This window comes from Aphelocoma coerulescens, chromosome 3, assembly GCF_041296385.1.
Source record: "Aphelocoma coerulescens isolate FSJ_1873_10779 chromosome 3, UR_Acoe_1.0, whole genome shotgun sequence".
Classification (NCBI taxonomy): Eukaryota; Metazoa; Chordata; class Aves; order Passeriformes; family Corvidae; genus Aphelocoma; species Aphelocoma coerulescens.
Genome location: NC_091016.1, coordinates 78073551 through 78093406, shown reverse-complemented (window position 1 = coordinate 78093406; position 19856 = coordinate 78073551). Strand labels below are relative to the sequence as shown.

The 19856-nt window shown below is 42.2% G+C and overlaps 1 protein-coding gene across 4 annotated transcripts in view; it reads right to left on the bottom strand.

The window, feature by feature from the left end:
• FYN (FYN proto-oncogene, Src family tyrosine kinase) overlaps nt 1-19856 on the bottom strand; it is a 137751-nt gene that overhangs the window by 50742 nt on the left and 67153 nt on the right. For 3 of the 4 annotated variants that reach the window (XM_069010963.1, XM_069010966.1, XM_069010964.1), the window contains exon 3: nt 1766-1900. The exons of the other annotated variant lie outside the window; for it this stretch is intronic. The gene's annotated coding sequence lies outside the window, so the exon portion shown is untranslated. The remainder of the gene's footprint in view (nt 1-1765; nt 1901-19856) is intronic. 4 annotated transcript variants of the gene reach the window in all.

Here is a 19856-nt window from a genome sequence, read left to right as displayed (position 1 = left end):
CACTCACTTCCTGCCCCAGCCAGGGGCTGCAATGGGCAGGAGCTGCAGTGCCAGCACAAGCACAACTCACCGCTGGTCCCATGATGTAGCTACACCTGAGCTGCCCGTGAGTCATATGTGGTTTAGCACAGGAGCGAGAGCATCCCTACTCGGGACTTTTGTCTCACTAGAGAGGAAACGATCACAAACCAGAAGGTTACTGGCTGTTTAGACTGAAAAAGACCAACGCCTCCTGTGCAAATATCTAACATTGTCTGCAATCAAATCCAGACCAGAATTTTACACAATGTGAGCATATGCTCTTTATAGATACATAAATTAAAATCCTAGTGCATGCTTTCTGAGAAGCGGTTTCACAAAACTAGAGCAAATAGGAGTCAAATCAGGCTGAAGGCAGCACATACAGAAAGCTGCTGACATCTGCAAACAGTTTAAGACATTTCCTAAATGCCTACAGTGTTACAACCATGGAAATGGGCTAGATAAAAATAACATACAACAAAAAAAACCCAACAGCTGGGTTCACCAGGGAAGTGAAAAAAACATATAAAATGTTATATAGACAACTGATACGTGAAAGGGGAAAGAGGTAAAGATAAGAAGAAGCAAAAAAGCTAAAATAAAGATTATATAGAGGAATCAAGAAGATACAAAAAAAAAAAGGCACAAAATCAGAAAATCAGAAATACATTTTTTATTTTTCTAAACTGATTATGAAAGATGAATCCTGAAGAATAAAAATCGTAGAATCGTTCATAATGATATGACAGCAGCAGAAGTTATTCAGTAAATGTTTCTGATTAGCACACAGGTAAAAGGCTGGGTGATCAGTTTATGATGATAATAATGAAATAGCTTCCCACCACAGCAGCCCCTGGGAGGGGACGTTAAGCAGAAGATAAACGATTCTGGGTGATTCAGATTAGTTGCTAGAAATAGACTTGTCTCAGAAGGTTTACAAAGGCAGCCTTGGAGCTGCTACTGCCTCTAAAGCAGTTCTTGGCCCCTGGGGAAGAGGAAGAAGGCTCATACTGGGCTACTATTTGAGAAGGGTAAAAAGTAATTAGAGGCCAGTTGGATGAGTTTCCAGTATTTTGCAGAGGATACAACAACCAACATAGGTCTCAATTGGTAATTTTTTTAAAGCTCTGTAATTGAAGTCAATTAATTGGGCTTTAAGGAAAACAGATCCTGTGAAGCTAATCTGATGTAATTTCTTGCAAAAATTACAATGATGAAGGCAGTATTGTTAACAGTATTACAAATCTAAGTCATTTGACTTGTTCTGTAGAACACCTTTATGAATGCTTTCAAGCCTATATGGGGTATCTCCATCTGTACATGGAGAGCAGGACTCCATTGGTGGAGAGCACTGTATAAGACCAGGCTAAAACCTGTAAACCTATTTTATACTGAAGTTACTTTTGAGTCCACCATCATATTAGAAGTACTAAAAAGCTGATAAATTAAGGAAACCAATGTGTATCTGTAAATGGGAAACTATTTATTAGCAAACAGATGCGTTCCTATTGGGTTCCACAGGCATTGGTGATCATACCTTTACTATTCAATAGCCTTATCAGTGACCTGGATTAAAGTTAAATCATTGTGGCTAGACATAAGACTGGGAATAGCAGAAAACAAAGAACAAGCCTGACACAGAGCAACTGGGGTCTGTAGACAGATGGGAGAAACCAGCTTAGGTGTTAATATGGCCAAATACAAAAATCACCTTATTAGAATGATGAATACAGGCCATACTTACAGGATGAGAGGGAGAGAGAGGACTCTATCCTCCGAAGCAGACACTGAATATGAGACCCGGGGTCCTGGGAAGCAATCAGCTCGACATGAATTCCCCACACAAGGCTGTGGCCAAAAGGGCTAATGCAAGCCTCAGCTGTACAAACAAATGAAAATCAAAAGATGAGTAGGTAGGTTACGGTGGCGCTGTGTTTGGTTCTTGTTCCTCTGCTCCATGAATACGTATCAGGTTCTGCTGCTCCATTTTACAAAAAAAGTGTTGGAAAAACTGGAAGAGTATTCAGGGAAGAGAAATTAAATAACTGAAAACACTGGTCTACAGAAGGCTTTGTTATAGACAAAAATCTTAGAGGGAATTTTGTTATTTTGCACATGGTATAACAGTATTCTTACACTGAATAAATTTGATAACAGCAGGCTCTGATTTAGCAAAGGTAGAAATTGCATCAGGACTGAAAATTATTCCAATCCAGACTGTGAACAGGCAAGTTTGTTCTGCTTGTTCAGCAATGATGTGTTATAGGCAGTTAACCAGTGATTAACCCTTTGCATCACAGGTTATGATATACTGCCCACCTCTGCAAAGCTGTGAAAGTAACTGTGCTTGATTCAAAAAGGATGCATGCCCACATGGCTTGGGTTAATTGTTACAAAGCAGGAGCTCCTGCAGGTGAGCTGAGTGGTCACTAAATCACACTATGCTTTGTGTTGTCACCCAGAAACTCTCCTTCTCCTTGCTCTCCAGGTTGTAATCCTGGCAGCCTTCCTGCCCATATCTTAAAAACCATCTCTGGGGAAACCCCAGGCTTTTGGGGATGAGGTGCCATCTAAGTACAGATGACACCCGACTATCCATCTTCTGCAGGATCTGCAGGTGGCCTCTATCAATTCCCAGCACACAGTTTTGTGTGGCTCCACACAAAACCTCACTGTACACAGTTCCTCACACTGAGACACCAAGGAAACTACTTTTGGGAAATCAATGTGTGTTACTATAGCTCTGCCACTGAGAAAACACCGGTGACTCCTTGTTTCAGCAATTCACTTCATCTGCTGCCTGCCACTGGGACCTTGTCCCAGGGATCTGGCTGGGATCTCATCCCAGCATTCCCTGGCCACAGAAGGTGATCTCAGAGAACTATGCTGAGGAAAAGAGTCCTCCAGACCTCACAGATATTTCCTCTACCAAATTCATCCTTTCAGGATGAACCAGTGGACTACCTACCTTCTTCAGGAAAACAAGTTAGATGCTTTAAGCAGAATGAGTGGATGTGAGCATTACCCCTGCAGGAACCTCCCAGGTCACTCAGGACATCTACCTGTCTTCTCCTTCCCTTTCTCCATGCCAGGGAACTGGGTGCTGCCAAGAAAGCTTCTGGCTATCTGTCGCAAGGCTGGGGTTGGGCATTTGGGTTCCTAAGGACCATGTGTTCAGCTGTAGGGCCCTGGTAACCGAATTTGCTTCATCCCACAGCCTGCCAATATTTAAATTTGGTGTTTTTTAAGGAAGCAGTGCAAGCTTTTGTGTGTGCTGTCTTTCTTAACCTGGGCCTTTGGCCAGAAAGTATTAATCCTATCAGTGTGCAGGAGTGGGAAGGCTGGAAGTGTTTGATTTGTGCCAGTTGCTGGCATCATCTCATTTTAAGCTTCTGGAATGAACCCACTTATGACTGAATGCCACAGTGTAAATTCTGCAAATAAAACAGATAAAATAATCTCAATTACTTGAGCTCAGGACTAGTTCACATATGCCACTCCAGAGATTTAGAAGGCGTTATTTCATACAAACATCTAATTAAATTTAATTATGGTTCTGCAGTCATTTTTATGTTCAACAGGTGGAAAAAAAAGTGTTTTTCAAACTTTTGGTTACGGCTCAGTAAGTGGTGCCTGCTAAAACACAGCATGCACAGCACAGTAAAATCTTGGTCATATGTTACAAACATTAAAGAAACATCCTGTCTTCAGCAAACATATAGTACAAAGCTTCTGCAGAGTGAACTACAACAAGAAAGTTTGTAAAAATTTTAGGGATGAAGAAGGCCTGTCCAAGTGTGGTGTGTATGGACGTGTATGTGTACATGCATTCACACACACCCCACCTCTTCACCTCTGCTATACCCGGCATTCCTGTCAACAGTTCTCAAGACTCAAAACTGTGATTGGCAACTCTTTAGTCACTAATAAAGCAGAAGTTTAGGGAAAGCTGGTCGAAGACAAGGTTTCAGAGCTACTAATAAAAGATGAATCCGAGCCTGCAAAAGTACAGTTTGAATTGTGCATTTTTGCATCTTTATACTTTCTGTCCTCCTGGATGGATTTTTCTCCCTCTTCCTCTGGCACAACCCCAGCTACATCCTACAGCATGAGGATGTTCTGTTAAGCAAATGTGCAAACTGTGTTTTTAAACCTTGTAAAGGCTTATGTCAAAAGATGTACCAAGGATCACATAGGCTAGACTCCAGAAACAGAATTTTACAGATGAAGTAACTTCCTAACTAGAAATGATAAAAACTACATAGAAGCAAAGAGCTTTAATACACGGATTTAAACCCCCCTTTTTTTTAAATATTAAAAAATAAATCAGATGCAAAGCTTGTCCTTTTATTCTAGACACATAGACACAGAATTAAATGGGAGAATGTGAAACTAATCATCCCATCTGCCTTTGTAATTCACCCAGACTAGACACAGAAATGCTATGGAATTTAATGCAATGAACCCCAGAAGTGTCACTTTCACAAATCTCAAGAGGCATCATTGACCTGAGGCTGGCTGCAGTTTCTGCCCCAATTCCAGTTTAATGTATTCCAGTCTGACCCTGAAGCGACAGTGCTGCTGGAGAACACGCTAAGAAACAAATGCAGGCAATTGCTTTGACATAATTCTTTTGGACGCAGGCAGATCGAATGTGCTGATGTCAACAGAGACCAGAAAAGAGTTTCATCCAATCTCCTTTCCTCACTGAAGAAAACAATGAGAGGAAACAAAGCACAACCCAAACCCAAACACATGCCCACCTCCCAGCAGCAGTACTGATACATGCTGTCTAAGAAAGGGAGAACCAAGACAAATGTTTCTAGAGTAGCATTTATATGTATATACAGCATTTCATTTATAGCTAAAATTTACACGACTTGTGTATATAATTGGCTCTTTGCACATAACATGCATGAAACATCTGTTCTATAGGAGACACTAATTTAAAACCCCAGGAACAACCTAATGCAGTCCTTTATGGCCACAGAGCATTCAAAAGAGTTCCTAGCATAGTTTCCTCAATGTAAACCATTCTTCATTCTCACATGCTTCTAAAATTTAGGGGGCTGCGTGGACCTGCTTTCAATATAATTGTCAGGACTAAACCTTCCTGCCTTGCCACTCACATAAATATCCAAGCTCTAGCATGCTCTGAGGCTGCATAGTTTGAAGTCAGAGAATATTGAGGCAACATTGACTTTTTTCTGCACAGGGACAACAAGAAGAGAAGCTGGGAATATATTTTCCCATGGGAAAGATGAATTATGGTAGGAAACCAGATCAAGGATGCCACGGTGTCTATCATGAGAATAAAAGACTAAGCTAAAGATTTTCTTCGCCACCTGGTGATGTTGCTCCTGAAATAACTTCTGTAAAAAAGAGAAAAACCCACACATCACTGGTACAGTTTTCAGAACTCATGAGGGAAAATACTAGGGTTGAATGTGGCTGGTCCCTCAACTTTATACAATAAAAACAGAATAAAAAAGCAGATCCCAAGCTCATTTCCTCCTCTCTCTTTTACTTCCTCTCCTAAGAAAGGCTTCCACCTCTGCTATTTGCAATTTTTCTTTTCTCCCAGTCCTCCAGCTCCTCCCCCATCAGTCCATACAGAAGGACTGTCTGCAATGGTATAATGCAAAAACCAGATGAGATACTTAAGGCTTCCCCCTTCTGTGTGCCTGGAGTGTTTCCAGGAAGAGAAAGTCTTGCGAGGATTCTCACTTTGCTCTTCTGTAGCTACTTGTGTGGGTCACTCTACCACAATAAAAGCCTGCATCTGTTATCTGACCACGATCGAGAGACAGATAAAGATTACCATTTTTGATGTCCGTAGGAAGTGTGGTCTGAGAGAAGAGTGATCATGTGTAACAGTCACTGAAGCTATTTGATGTGGAACATTAAACCACCCCTACACAAAGTAGAACCAGACTTTTGTCCTCCATCTATCACCTTTTATATGACTTGCCCCCAGAATGTGGCCACAAGTTGTGGTCCACAGTTTGGCTGAGCATCAGAAGCTGCAGAATCTTTTCCTCTATGTTGGGATCTGCGTAAGTGTTGCAATGTTCAGGCAATAAGGATTTTAAGGCCACCAATCATCAGGATTTAGTCATAAAATCACAGAAAGGTTTGGGATGGAAGGGACCTTAAAGACCATCCAGTTCAAACCCCCTGCTAAGGGCAGGGACATCTTCCACTAGACCTGGTTGCTCAAAACCCCATGCAGGGGTTGAATATCGAACGCTTCCAGGGATTGGGCAGCTTCTCTGGGCAACTTGTTCCAGTGCCTCACCATCCTCAAAGTAAAGAATTTCTTCCTCATACCTCATCTAAACCTACCTTGCTCAAGATCTTTATTAGTGGCATAGGCAGTGAGATCGAGTGCACCCTCAGCAAACTTGTGGATGGCATCAAGTTGAGTGGTGCCACTGACACGCTGGAAGGAAGGGATGCCATCCAGAGGGACTTGGACAGGCTTGAGAGGTGGGACTGTGGGAATCTTGTGAAGTTCAACAAGGCCAAATGCAAGGTCCTGCACCTGGGTCAGGGCAATCACCAGCATCTGTACAGACTGGGGGATGAAGGAACTGAAAGAAGCCCTGTGAAGAAGTACTTTGGGGGTACAGGTGGATGAAAAATTGGATATGAGCTGGCAACACGTGACTCCAGTCCAGAAAGCAGCTGAATCCTGGGCTGCATCAAAAGCAGCATGGCCAGCAGGTCAAGGGAGGTGATTCTGTCCCTTTACTTTGCTCTTGTGAGACTTCACCAGGAGGTGAGGTGTGAGACCTCACCAGAGCATCGAGCTCTGGGATCCCCAGCACCAGACCTTGGATTTGTTCGAGCAAGTCCAAAGGATGGCCATGAAGATGATCAGAGGGCTGGAACACCTCTCCTATGGAGACAGGCTGAGAGAGTTGGGGTTGTTCAGCAGGGAGAAGACTCCAGGAAGACTTTAGAGCAGCCTTAAAGAAGGCTTATAAGAAACGTGAAGAGAAAGGCTTTACCAGGACCTACAGTGAGTTTTTTTCAAATTCTGTTTTCAACTGAAAAAGGGTAGATTTAAACATGGGAAGAATTTTTTTACAATGAGGGTGGTGAGACACTGGAACAGATTGCCTAGAGAAGTTGCAGGTGTCCCGTTGCTGGAAATGTTTAATGTCAGGTTGGATGGGGCTTTGACTAACCTGGTCTAGTGGCAGGTGTCCCTGTCCAGGGCAAGAGTGTTGGAGTAGATGAACTTTAAGAGTTCTTCCAATGCAAACAGTTCTATGATTGGTGATTCTGCTATTGAATTGGATTCTCACCTCTGTGGCTCCTATCACAAAACACAGCTGGCACAGCTGGGACTTAATGGTGCTGTAACAGAACGTGTGGAATATGAGTACAAACCCGTATCACTGTAGACAGTGATAAAGAAAGCACATACACTCCAGGATTAAGGCACATGAAGAATAGAGGATTAAGATACCCACATGGTTCTGTCTAAATGCACAGATGATGCAAAACAAAAAGCAAGAACCAAATGCACTCACACCTTTACACTGTCATTTGTATGAAGAGTCAGTCTATCATTTCTTCCCCATTGTAAAGCCACGGCTGTTAGGACAATCACAGCAGTGGTTATGTAGTTCACGCTCACTATCTTCTCAGAGCATGAGAGATCTGATCATCTGCAGTCTTCCAATACTTCCCTCTACACATGCACCTCTGACTCCAGCTTTCAGCGACAGCAGATTATTTGTTTTTTGGCTACTTGCAGGCTGCTACAATATTTTTACAACAGGAAATGTGTGTTCCATACGTAAGAAGACTACACTTACAAGAAATAATGCAGGAAAGTGATCTAATTTCTCTTCTGCTTCCTTCCTTCTGCAGTGTGCTGCATTGAGATGTTTGTTCCAATACACAGATACCAGTTCAAGGCCAAGATTTTATTTACCCTGATTGTACAAAACAAGCCAGCACTTAAATTGCAACTCAAACACCTCAAGCTGTTGTGCTCCCTTCACGCTCACCTAAGTGATTTAGGTAAGTGGGCTTAAAATTTCTCTTTTCAAGGTTATTGAGCCTGTCTCATCCGTGGCCAGATATTTGTGTATCAGTGCTATAGATTTAAACTCCTCTGAATGAACACTTTCCAAAGGTGCAAACAGCAGATCAAGCAGGAAATGTCAATTTTGAAGTGAACCTCAGTATTGCACACTGTAAGAAAATGTCCATTGTACTGCATTTAAGGAAAAGAGCACAACATCTTCACTGAGCACTGCACCCCCCCATGGATGTTACTCAGCTACCACTGCGGAACAAAAAAATCCAAGTAACTGCTACACTTCTCTGCTTTTGGAAAACCAGTTTTTAATTTAGGAAGTCTGAGATAGCCTTTTAAAAGAAAACTTTAAAGCATTCTCCTACACATATCCTATTTATTACTGGGACTGACAATACTTGTATGTAATAAATTATAAATGGCCACATGCTACTGCCTCCTGTCTGCAAGCTAAAAGCTGGCAAGAGACTCTATACTGCTACAGGGCCAAATCTGCATCAGGCCAGTTGCTGAATTTGGGAAGTTATGAGCACCAGCAGATTCACAAGCTGACCAGTCAGTGCTAACTGCTCAATGCCAAAGTTCTTGGAAAGCGATAAACAGATGGGTCAGGAAAGGACAGAACTCTGACTTTGATTGCACAGCTGTAGAAATAACATCTGAGTTCATTTGTTCTCTATCTCCCATGCTAAAAACCATCAGACCATTAAAACTCCCCACTCTATCCTGCATTTTTTGTGAGCTAACATGACTAACTCTTTCATATTTCCGTGTTAAGAGAGGTATATAAAATGCAAATAAAATCAAGGGATACTTCCAAAAGTTATGTTTGTTTTGTTTATGATGTCAGTAGTGTTTTCTTCTGGTAAGGCAATATTGTCTCTGAAATGCAGGAGATTTCCCTATGCCTGGGCTGCAGCCTCTGCTTTTTGTTTGCATTTGGACACTTAACCATCTTCCCTGAAGCTGAAGCATGAAGAGTGAGGCTCCATGTTTCCTTTTGTATGTATTTTTTTCAGAGCAGTTTTTCAGATGCCAGGAGCACAAACGTAAGCAAAAGAGAAGAGTTCAGCATTGCTTTAATGGCAGCACCTTGGATTCCCCCTGCCCCCAACAAGTGATACATATTAGTACATCTGTTTTCTCTGTGAAGTCTTTCTGCATTCTTTGCAGGGCACAGGAAGGATGTGGGCTCCTTTTCACATTCAAATGAGGCAAATTAGCCTTTGCCTGGTTCCTTCAGTATAATGCTTATTTTACATTTAAGCGTGAGAAAAAGGGAGGAAATAAACCCCAATATGTTAGACGGGTTACATGTTCCATTTTGGTGCAAGCCTCACTGAGCCTTCTTTTGTGAACTGCTTTCCACAGGACACGATTTCAGGATGATAGTTTAATTAGTTCAATAGTTTAATTATGTAAAATGACCAAATACTCTGTGCAAAGAAATAGCTGCCACAGACATGTTAAACACGAGAAAAAGCTGAAAATGCCAACCTGAATCAGCAGGGTTCAGGCAATCCAGGGCTGTCCATCTTGAAAGCAGCACTGCAGGAGAAAATCTGAGTGTCCCGCTGGAACTAAGTTGAACACGAGCCAGCAATGCTCCCTTATGGCAAAGGTGGCCATCAACCTCCTGGCTTGCATTAGGAAAAGCAATTCCAGCAGGTTGAGAAATATGATCCTTCCCCTGTATTCAGCACTGGTAAGACATGACTGGAGCACTGGATTCACTTCAGGGATTCCTGAAAATTTGGGGCTCCCTTGTACAGAAGAAATATGGACTTATTTGAGCAGATCCAGTAAAAGGGCCACAAAGATGGTTAACAGTTTAGAGCACCATCCTGTAAGGAAAGGGTGAGAGCTGGGACTCTTCAGCCTGGAGAAGAGAAGGCTCAGGACAATCTTACTCATCTGTATAAATACCTCATGGGAGGCAGTAAATCAGACAAGGCAAGACCTTGCAGTGGTGTCCAGCGACTGGCAATCGGCACAAATTAAAGCACAGGAAATGCTGTTTAAACAAGACAAAAAAGCTTTTGTACTATGAGGGTGTTGAACACTGGCACAGGTTGCCTAGAGAGGCTGTAGAGTCTCCATTGCTGGAGATATGCAAACCCCAGCTGGATATGACTCTGAGACACCAACTTTAAGTTGGCCCTGGTTTGAGCAGAGGGTTGGAGGAGATGATTTCCAGATGCCCTTTCTAACCGCAGCAGTTTGTGATTCTGCCAGGTCATATAAAGACCTGCTGCACTTACAAAAATCCTCCTCTCACTCCTTCTACAAGATGGAGACAAATGCAACAATTCAGTAAGGTAACAAAAGCAGAGTCCACATTTTGCAGGGAAAAGGTGTGGTTCAAATTCCCTCTTTTTTAGGTCCTGTGCTCCAATCCAAGTGGTAAAGCTAAGAGATGGGATGCAAGAAAAACCAAACAACTGCTTGGTAAACTGTGCTTTACCCAAGACAGCTAGCACTAGGTGGAAATTCAGAGCACACTCTTTGCATTACAGCAACTTCTTGCACACTGAATGCACCCTATGCACAAGGTAACACACCCCACATACAGAGAACAGAGAATGAAGTAGTCAGGTGCTGTAAGTTTACACTCGGCTTTACTGACGGGAATCTCCCCTGGCAACAAGCCCTTAGCTCTGATGACAGTTGTGTGCCAGGTTTGCCAGGTTTTACTGAGAGAGACCTGGAAGAAGTTTTGACACACCTGCTAATGCATGAAGTGCTTTATCCATCTCGGTTGCCATCCTCATCCACAGTTCCAGAATGCACCAGTCTCACAGCAAGCAATGGGCTGTGTCCTTGGTCTAGAGGCTTGCAACGCCCATGTTCCAAGTCCCTGCTTTGCTCACAGACTACCCCTTGAAATAAGTTACTTGCTGTTGCTCTTGGTTTTCCCCGTTCTGACCTGAGTCACCATACAATGCACTCTCCCCTCAGCCTGTGTGAGCAGAGCCCTGCTATGGCCTTCCACCCCCTCCGTGGGAGCCCTGAAGCCTCCTCTGACCACAGAGCAGCAAGAATTCCTACACCCTCACAGCTGACACCGGTTTTTCAGACACCTGGCTGCATAAAGAACACAACCATCTACTGTTCTCACGCACCTCTCTCTGCTCTAAAGCCAAAGGCATCCAAATTGATCAGTCTTGCAGCACCATTATGTGTGTCAGCTTGAACTCCCCTTCACCTTCCATCTCCTTCCTTAAAACAGAGCACAGAGCTCCAACTCAGAGACCTAGAGTAAAGATAATACAATCTAGATTTAGACCCAGACTTCCCCGAAAGCCTGAGCTCACTCAATGTCAGGCTTTAGCTATCCTCAAGCAGTAGGAGCAACAAGGCTGCTCAACTGGACGCTGATGCCTTCAACACTGGTTTACTTAAAAGTGTTGTGCCAAAGAGGTAAGTGGAGGGGCCTGAATAATTCAGAAAGATCTCAAAAGCAGTGCAAGTGAAAATATACTTTAGGCGTCTTAGGAACAGTCAGTTTCTCTCTACTGAGGCATCCATAGCACTTTTAATCCATAATTTCCATTTTAACCTGTTAAAATAATGAGATTTATTAGTCCTGTCACACGTCCTTTCTGAAGATGCTGAGAGGGTGTGGGAGAGGGAAGAGAGAAAATTAGTTATCAGTCACCACTTGCCAAGAGTAGATTAAGCACTCAAGAGTTATACATTCATGTATAAATGACTCAAGGGAATTTCATTTATTCCTTTTCTCCTAGCTTATATTTTTTTCCTCCTGTCCTGCAGCCCTTGTTCCCACTGCTCTCAGTCACCACCTGCCTGCAGTGGACAAGTTGGACAGTAGCAAACAATTCTGGATTTCCCCCCCTTTCATCATGAGAATTCATTTGGACTCTCTTTCCCAGACCTCAGAGCATGCCTGATTCCTGGGAGCAGAACAGAGAACAAGAATAGAGTTAATCTTTAGCAATGTGATAAAAATCACTCTCTCACACAGACAACTGGAGAGGGATTTCAACAGAGCTGTTGTGCCAAGCACCTGATAGCAAAACCTGAAACTGTTGCCAACCCACGCCTTCCTGCTCACAGACACAGCTCGCTCAGTCTTCCCCCGGCACTCCTGCTTCTCTACTAAAATCTAAGTCATCACTGAGCAAACCCTCTCACCAAAGCGAGAGGCCACTCTTTCCATAACCGAGACACAAGCACGGCTGCATTACAAGTGGGGTCACCTCATCTCTCTTTCTACTGTTTTTAATTAAAAAAGAGTTAGGAAAAGCACCTTAAACAATCAGATTGGAGGAGGGCATAGGAGGACAGGACACATGGAGATTTCATGGCTTGGGTGCTATCTAAGAAGCCACCAAGGAGCAGGCAGGTGAGCAGAGCAGCTGGGAAGGGAAGGGAGGAGGGGGCAGCAGGAGATGTGGGAAGAGCTATCAGCATCTTGCTCTCCCAAAGCCAGAGTGCCAGCTGGCAGCTACATGTTGCTGGTTGCGTGTGGGCTGTGAGTATAAGAGAGGAGATGAGCCTTTAGGGGAGGAGCTGTCTGATAAATCATTAATGAATGAAAATATGAAGTAATCAGTCTGCCTGGGAGGCAGAATCATCTAATGATGAGGATGATGGACTAGGAAGCAGGAGATGAGGTTCCTATCTCACCCACAAGACCACTGGCACACCAGCTCCTTTTGCTGTAAGAAGATACAGCTGCTTCCTTACATTGAAGGGCTTCTCCCTTAAAATCAACACAGAAACCCCATGATCTAGGTGAAAATAAAATTTACAGCATCCTTTGTGGAAACTGCACCCCCAGGTTTTCTTTTGTTGCAGGCAGTGCACAAAGAACCAATATCCCTTCTCAGAGACCAGAGGTCTTCACTAAACCAGATTTTTTTCAAAGCAAGTTATTGCTTTGAAAACCTAGTACGACCTTTCAGCAGCACCATTGGCATTTAACTTTAAATCGATTAACTACACACACAGTACTAATTACCCATGGGTGGGTTTTCACTTTTTTTTTGTAAGCAATCAGACTACTGGCTGGAAATGTAAGGGTATGTCTCTGTGTGAACAGGGACACTCTGCTTTCTATGTGCTCTCTGAAACGACGAGGAAAATGCTTGAGATATGATGTTTAAAGGGGCATTTGTGTTTATGGGGATAGCTGCAGGGGCACCAGACACATGCAGTCAGAAAGTGATGAGGTTGATAGGGGAAGGGGCAGGAGGTTAGCACAGTTTCTTTTGCACAAAAGCCTAGCAGAACATGTCATGTTGCACAAAATCAATACAGCCCTTGCATGAAAAAGAAATTGTCAGGTTTGTACAGTTGTCAGGATAATTTTGGAAAGATGCTCACAAAGGTGATTCTTGATTTTTAAGAAATCTTTAAATGCTCTCTTTCCTCTGTCTTAAGATCCCTGAACATTCAAGGGTATTGTTTTAAAATAAATGATTCTAAAATAAACACAATCGGGGATATTATTTTAAAATAAACACCAAAGACAGACATGGCACACATCAACATGAAACCATCTAATATTGGCACATTTGTGGGATAAGAGGCACAAGGGCTTTATCATCCAATGTACTTAAAACATGATTCTCCAGAGTGAAGGATGCATAGATTGCAGCAGAAACCACAAATAGAAGACACATATGGCCATGACAGAGACTGTGTTTATAGAAACTCAAACAAGCACCTGAGCAGATCTGTGTTTTTCAACTACAAACCTATTTGTGGTGCTGAAGTCCAGTTTAATTATTCTGCCAAACATTGCTGAGCCACAACAAGTTTATTACAGTTTATGGAAGAACCTACTCAGGCAATTTTACAAGGAAATTGCCTGTGCCTAATCTAATTGCTAAGAAGTAGCTAAAATTATATTAGTCCTGGAAAGACCAAGAAAGAAACAGGAAGCTCTAAAAGGTTCAAGAGGCATCACAAGGCTGTTCCTGTAAATCACAGCATTGCAGATTTGAGGATGAGATCCCTGGAGAGGCTCCCAGTCAGTCAGACACTGTTTTTCACCCAGAACAAACATAACACAGGTGAGATGACTTACAGCACATAAAACTATGATTTCTCACATACTTAAGCCTTCTTCTGGTTACTGAATACATTTACATAATAAGTGGGGTTTGTAAATTACCCACTGATGAGATAATACAGATTTAAATGATCTGCAGTGTCAGTTCCTTCTACTTGCAAGCTTTAGCAGCCCTTGCAAAAGATTTAACTGGGCTGCATTGAAGAATCCAATTTCTCAGTATTTTGTTTAATCATAAGATAAGCAACACCTATAAAATTTAACAAATGGATTAGGATGGCTTAGGTATTTCCAGACTCTTGCAGGATACTAGCAAGTAACATCAGAAGGAATTACTTCTGTAAATTACAGAAAGATTAACTGGAGGTTGCTGGACATGTCAAGCAAGCTACAGTCAAGCCTGTTAACACAGTAATGTGTCGTTACGTGCCACACAATCACAGAAGCACCTCTGAAAAGTCACTTGCTAGTTTACGTCTTGCCAAACTAACCAAGAACGGATTTCTGACAGCACCAACAGCTACTTTGACACTTTGCATGAACCACCATGATTTCAACTGGCACACAGCCTGTTGTTTTGCTCATGTGCTCTGGGTTAAAAATAAAAAAAAAAAAAAAAGAAAAGGAAAAATATTTTAAAAATCTGCTCCCTTCACACTCGCCCACACCACTGACACAGAGGAGCCTAGGGCAGACGACCTGGACTCAAACTGGTTCAATACAAGGAAGGGAAGTTGTGAGCAGACAAAGCAAGCTCCAAGGGCATTTCTCTCAGACTTTCACAGTTTTCTGGTACTTCAGCCATCCCTGACTTGCAGAGTACATTAAATTTGCTGCTCTCACTGTCCATCATCATTAGAGAACTGTCCATCAAAACCCAGATTTCTATGAGAGCTGGTTAAAAACCTGAAGAAAATATACAACTAATTGCCAGATGTGCCTGGGGTGTGTTCTTTCTCCACCCTGGAACAGGAAATGGTTTTATGTTGTGCTTTTACCTGTTTTTGGTGTGGTTTTGTTGTTTTGGTTTTTTGTTTGTTTGTATGGTTTTTTTGTTTATGTGTTTTTGTTATTTTTTTTCCTCTCTTGTTTTAAATAGTTAAGGAAAGTTCTTGTCTGGGAGACAAGTAGAAGCATCTCCAACCCAGAGGAGCCTAAAGCTGGTGTAGCTCCTGGAGAGCTCCTGGAATTTATCCCAGACTTAAGAGATTCAAAAGAGCCAAGCAAGACATTGATTACATTCATGAGTAGCCTCAAAAACAGGAGAAATATTTGGGGCAAAAAAAATACCATGAGAATTGCTGGTTACAGTGGAAGCAGAACAGTGTTGATAACTTGACACAAAAACTCTTCACACGGCAGCAGTCTTACAGCTCCTGCTGAAGCAGGATGGTGGCCTGGAATGGTATTGGACTCTCATAGTATTGACAAAGAGTTTTCTTAGAGATGAAGAGGTTGTTAAAAGTGACAGCTTAGGAATTTTTTATTTCTTTAATCAGAAGCACAACCAGGGAAATATTTAATACAGTAATAGAAACTACTGATGTTAAATAACAGAAATACTTCCTACAGCACTTAGAAGTCCCCTGCAGTACAAATGACTTTCAATGCTGTCTCAAACGTATGCCTCAAAACAAACCTCATCATTTTCTTTTGATTTCTGGAAACTTACAAGTGCTGTAGAAGGGGTCTTGCAGCACCAGAGTAACAGGTCTGTGTTTTTCACAAAATTTAAAATTCAGGCTTCATATCCATTCACCCAAATCACACATGCAGAAAAGTATAGATAAAAGCAGATGCAGGTTAGGGGACCTAAACCGGATGGTAAAAGCAAACTAACAAAACTGATGTGAACGTGGGCTCTTCCCAAAGACACTGGCTGTGCACAGCCAGCAGCTCAAGTGCTTCCTCTCTCTGCCTGGAAACGGAGCTCCTTCCTCAGAGCTCTTCCCATCACCCATCCACCTTCTGAAGTGTTTTCAAGCTGGGCTGCTTTTTGCCTGCTATGTAATAAATAGTCTCTTTGCATACTGCTGCAAGAGATATTAGATGAAGGGTGCTACATCTTTTACTGAGCATAAACCACATGAAACTGCTCAGAGCACGACAGGAGCCGCAGTTCCGTGCAAGATTCGCTACTGCTGACAGTAACCAATGGCATATTCCACGCGCATGACCAGACAAGTAATTGTGTCTGGGTAACACCAACACCACATGTGCAGGGTGACACACACATGGAAGGCACATGCTGCACCTACACAGGAATGATGAATATTTCAGTATCAACACGTAGGAATTCTGTTTTACACTAGTAATGTAGCTAGTGTCTTCAGCATGCTCCTACTTCCTTGGGGTGAGCAAAAGGCTGCTGCTAACAGCCTCGTAGTTAAACACAAGCTTTCCTTCTGCTTTGTCAGCTTTGACTAGTGCTCTCTCTCTGTCATCTGAAATACTTGGCTTATAAACAGTCTAATCCAAAAAAGAAAATGAAGACATATACTGTAGTTTACAACTGTGCCCGATAATCCCCCAACACCATCTAATGACACACAAAAAGCCAGTGGTTAGACTCAAACTAAGCTTCCCTGTGTAATTACAGTCAGCTAGAGGGCAAAACTTAAGACAAAAAAAATCATTTAAAAAAGCAAATGGAATGATCTTGGGCTTCTACAAAGGCATTTAGCAGATACCAAAATAGTAATAAAGAGTATCTTAAAAATAGGACAGTGGATATTGCATTGTTTTCCCTGCCAAAAAGTATGCCCCTTCACTTGTACACGAATTTGTCTCCCTGTGTTTTGAAACATTTGGCATAATGGCCATGGTAGAAAACAATGAGAAGTCTACACCATCTATCAGCTGTCAGTCTCTGCTTTCTATATGTCTAAGCATGTATTTTGAGATACCCTGCTCTAGAGATAGATCTACAGATCTTTCATCAACCTCTGTCTGACAAGAATAAAGACATGTAGTGGCCTAAATATTTCTCACCAAAGGATGTAAATGGAAAGAAATAGGGGGAAAGGGGACTATGTTTGATCGTAAATGACATGCAGAGAGACACTAATTCCCTAATATTGAGGAATTAGCAGAGGAGGAAAAAATGGACAAAAACTTTTAAGTGTCACGCACAAGCAACAAATATCATGGAAAAGGAGGACTTTCCCAGACTGATGATTCTGTCCAATTACAGCTAACCAGACTCAGCACCCCTCACAGTAACAGATACTGGTGACCAGTGCAACCAGTAGCTTAAAGCATACCGTACTTTAACTTGGTGTAGGTTCCCACTGAAAAGGTTCCACTTTTAACTTTTGATAAGCAGCAAAAGAGGACAAGAGATGACCCAAAATCCTGTTTCTATCATGTACAATTGACGTTTCTTTCACACAGAGTCTTCTTTCTGGGTAGCATCTTAACTGCATGAATGGGAATGTTTGTTAACCAGGGATCAAAGCAGTTAACATTTCAGATCCTATTTAACATCTATGTCTATTTTTAACTAATAATTTTACAAAGAATCTAAAATGTCTCGTGCTATTTTTATCCTTCTGCCTGTAAAGTCACTTCCTTTAGTTATCATGATTTTGCATAAAATAAAATACAAGGTAAGAAATGCAGTTCGATTAAGTAACAGCACAAAACTTATGTCAGTAAATCAATGCTGTCTGAAATCACAGAATCACAGAATCCCACAGAATCAATCAGGTTGGAAAAGACCTCTGAGATTGTCGAGTCCAACCTATGACCGAACATCACCATGTTCAACTAGACCATGCCACTAAGAGCCATGTCCAGCCTTTCCTTAAACACCACCACGGATGATGACTCCACCACTTCCCTGGGCAGCCCATTCCAATGCCCAATCACCCTTTCTGTGAAGAAATTCTTCCTAAAGTCCAATCTAAACCTCCCTTGGTGCAACTTAAGGCTATGTCCTCTTGTCCTATTGCTTGTTGCCTGGAAGAAGAGGCTGACCCCCATCTGGCTATAACCTCCTTTCAGGTGGCTGTAGAGAGTGATAAGGTCCCCCCTGAGGCTCCTTTTCTCCAGGCTGAACAACACAGCTCCCACAGCCGCTCCTCATATGACATGTGCTCCACACCTTATTGTCACTATCCTCAACTCTGTACAGTCTGAAGGCTCCCTAATATGCAAAGCCTCCTCTACTTCCTTTCCTGGCCCTTCTGAAGAGCCTGTAGCCATCCATTGCAGCACTCCAGTCATGCAAGCCATCCCACCATGTTTCCATGATGGAGGCTATGGCACAGCTTTTCTGAAAGGTTGTTACAGGATTCAACACCACCTTGTAAGATTAGGAAGACTAGTGCTCAGCACTCAGCACAGCATTCAAAACCCTAGCAGAATGAGATAGTAGATTTTGTATTTTTCACTACTACTGTTGCATGACATGATCAAGGATGCACACAATATTCGAGGCTTTTCAAGTTTTTGCCAGAGGGAAAATTTCAAAGCAGACTTCTCCCTGTCTTGTAATACTAAACGGGCTGGGCAGGAATGACATTTACACAGCTGAATCTTTTATTATTTTCTCTTCTTAAAAACAATAGCAGCAATATGACTTTCTATATTAGGTATACTCCTATAGGTGGGTGCTGAACAGGTATAAAGGTCAACAGGACAAAACACTATTTATGAGAAGGCTGTATAAGCCTCTGTTAGCTCTGAGGTTTTCAGAGCTAACACAAACACAAACTTGTAATGAATTTAAGCTTGCTGGATATTTTCTAAAAATTCACCATCAGTGAATTCCCCGATAATATGTCTTGGGAAGACCTCACTATTCCAGACCAGTGGAGGCTGCAGAGAATCCCTTGGAGCCCACAAATGTTGTTTCCCATTGCTAGCCGGGCAGCTGCAGAACAACACAGAGCACTCCCTAACAGAGCTTTCTACCTCAGCTAATGGTGTATGACACCTCAAGCAGTAATATCCCCCATCATTGAGCACCGGGATCCGCCCATCTTAATTTTTATTTCGGGATGGGTATTTTGATACAGCACTGCAGGCGTTCTCAAGACACACACTAGTTTCTGTTCTTGATTTTTCTGGATTGCGTCCAAGGCTTTCTTTTATCTTTGCGCTTAGCAAAATGATAATATAAATGTCTGAAATATGGACATCAATGTCCAAAATTATTCAGCTTTGGTAATCTGAAATGAGATCTCTCCTCCTCCTCATGATCCTTTATATGCAGTTTCATTATGTTTGTGCCAGATGAGCATTTAAATGAGAGGGAGACGTAATGAGAGATGAAGAACTACAGCAGCGTGCTTATGCTACGAGACGGAAACAGACACTTGTGCCTAGAGATCCACACCAAACTCTTGTTGAAGAGATCACTTGCCTATATGCAATGTATTTAGTGCCCAACATAAAGCTTCACAAACAGCACAGAGAAATCTCCTGAACAAATCCCATAGTAGTTAAAGCTTGATACCACAGCATCCTGTATCACACACATATGCATTCTGTCCTCCACTTAGTTTCAGCAACCTCCACTGAACCTGGATGATAAAATAATCTCCCAAATGACTGTAACTCTAAAATCTATTAAATCCATGAAGTATTGATGAGGCAGAATTAATCTTGAGAAAATTACTTTAACTATCTCCCTCCTCCTGCATTTCATAAAAGAAACTATAGAAGAAAAGCAGCGCTGTGGCTGTACTGCAAAATACAGCACACTTAGGGTCAGGAAAATCTACGTCTGTCCGC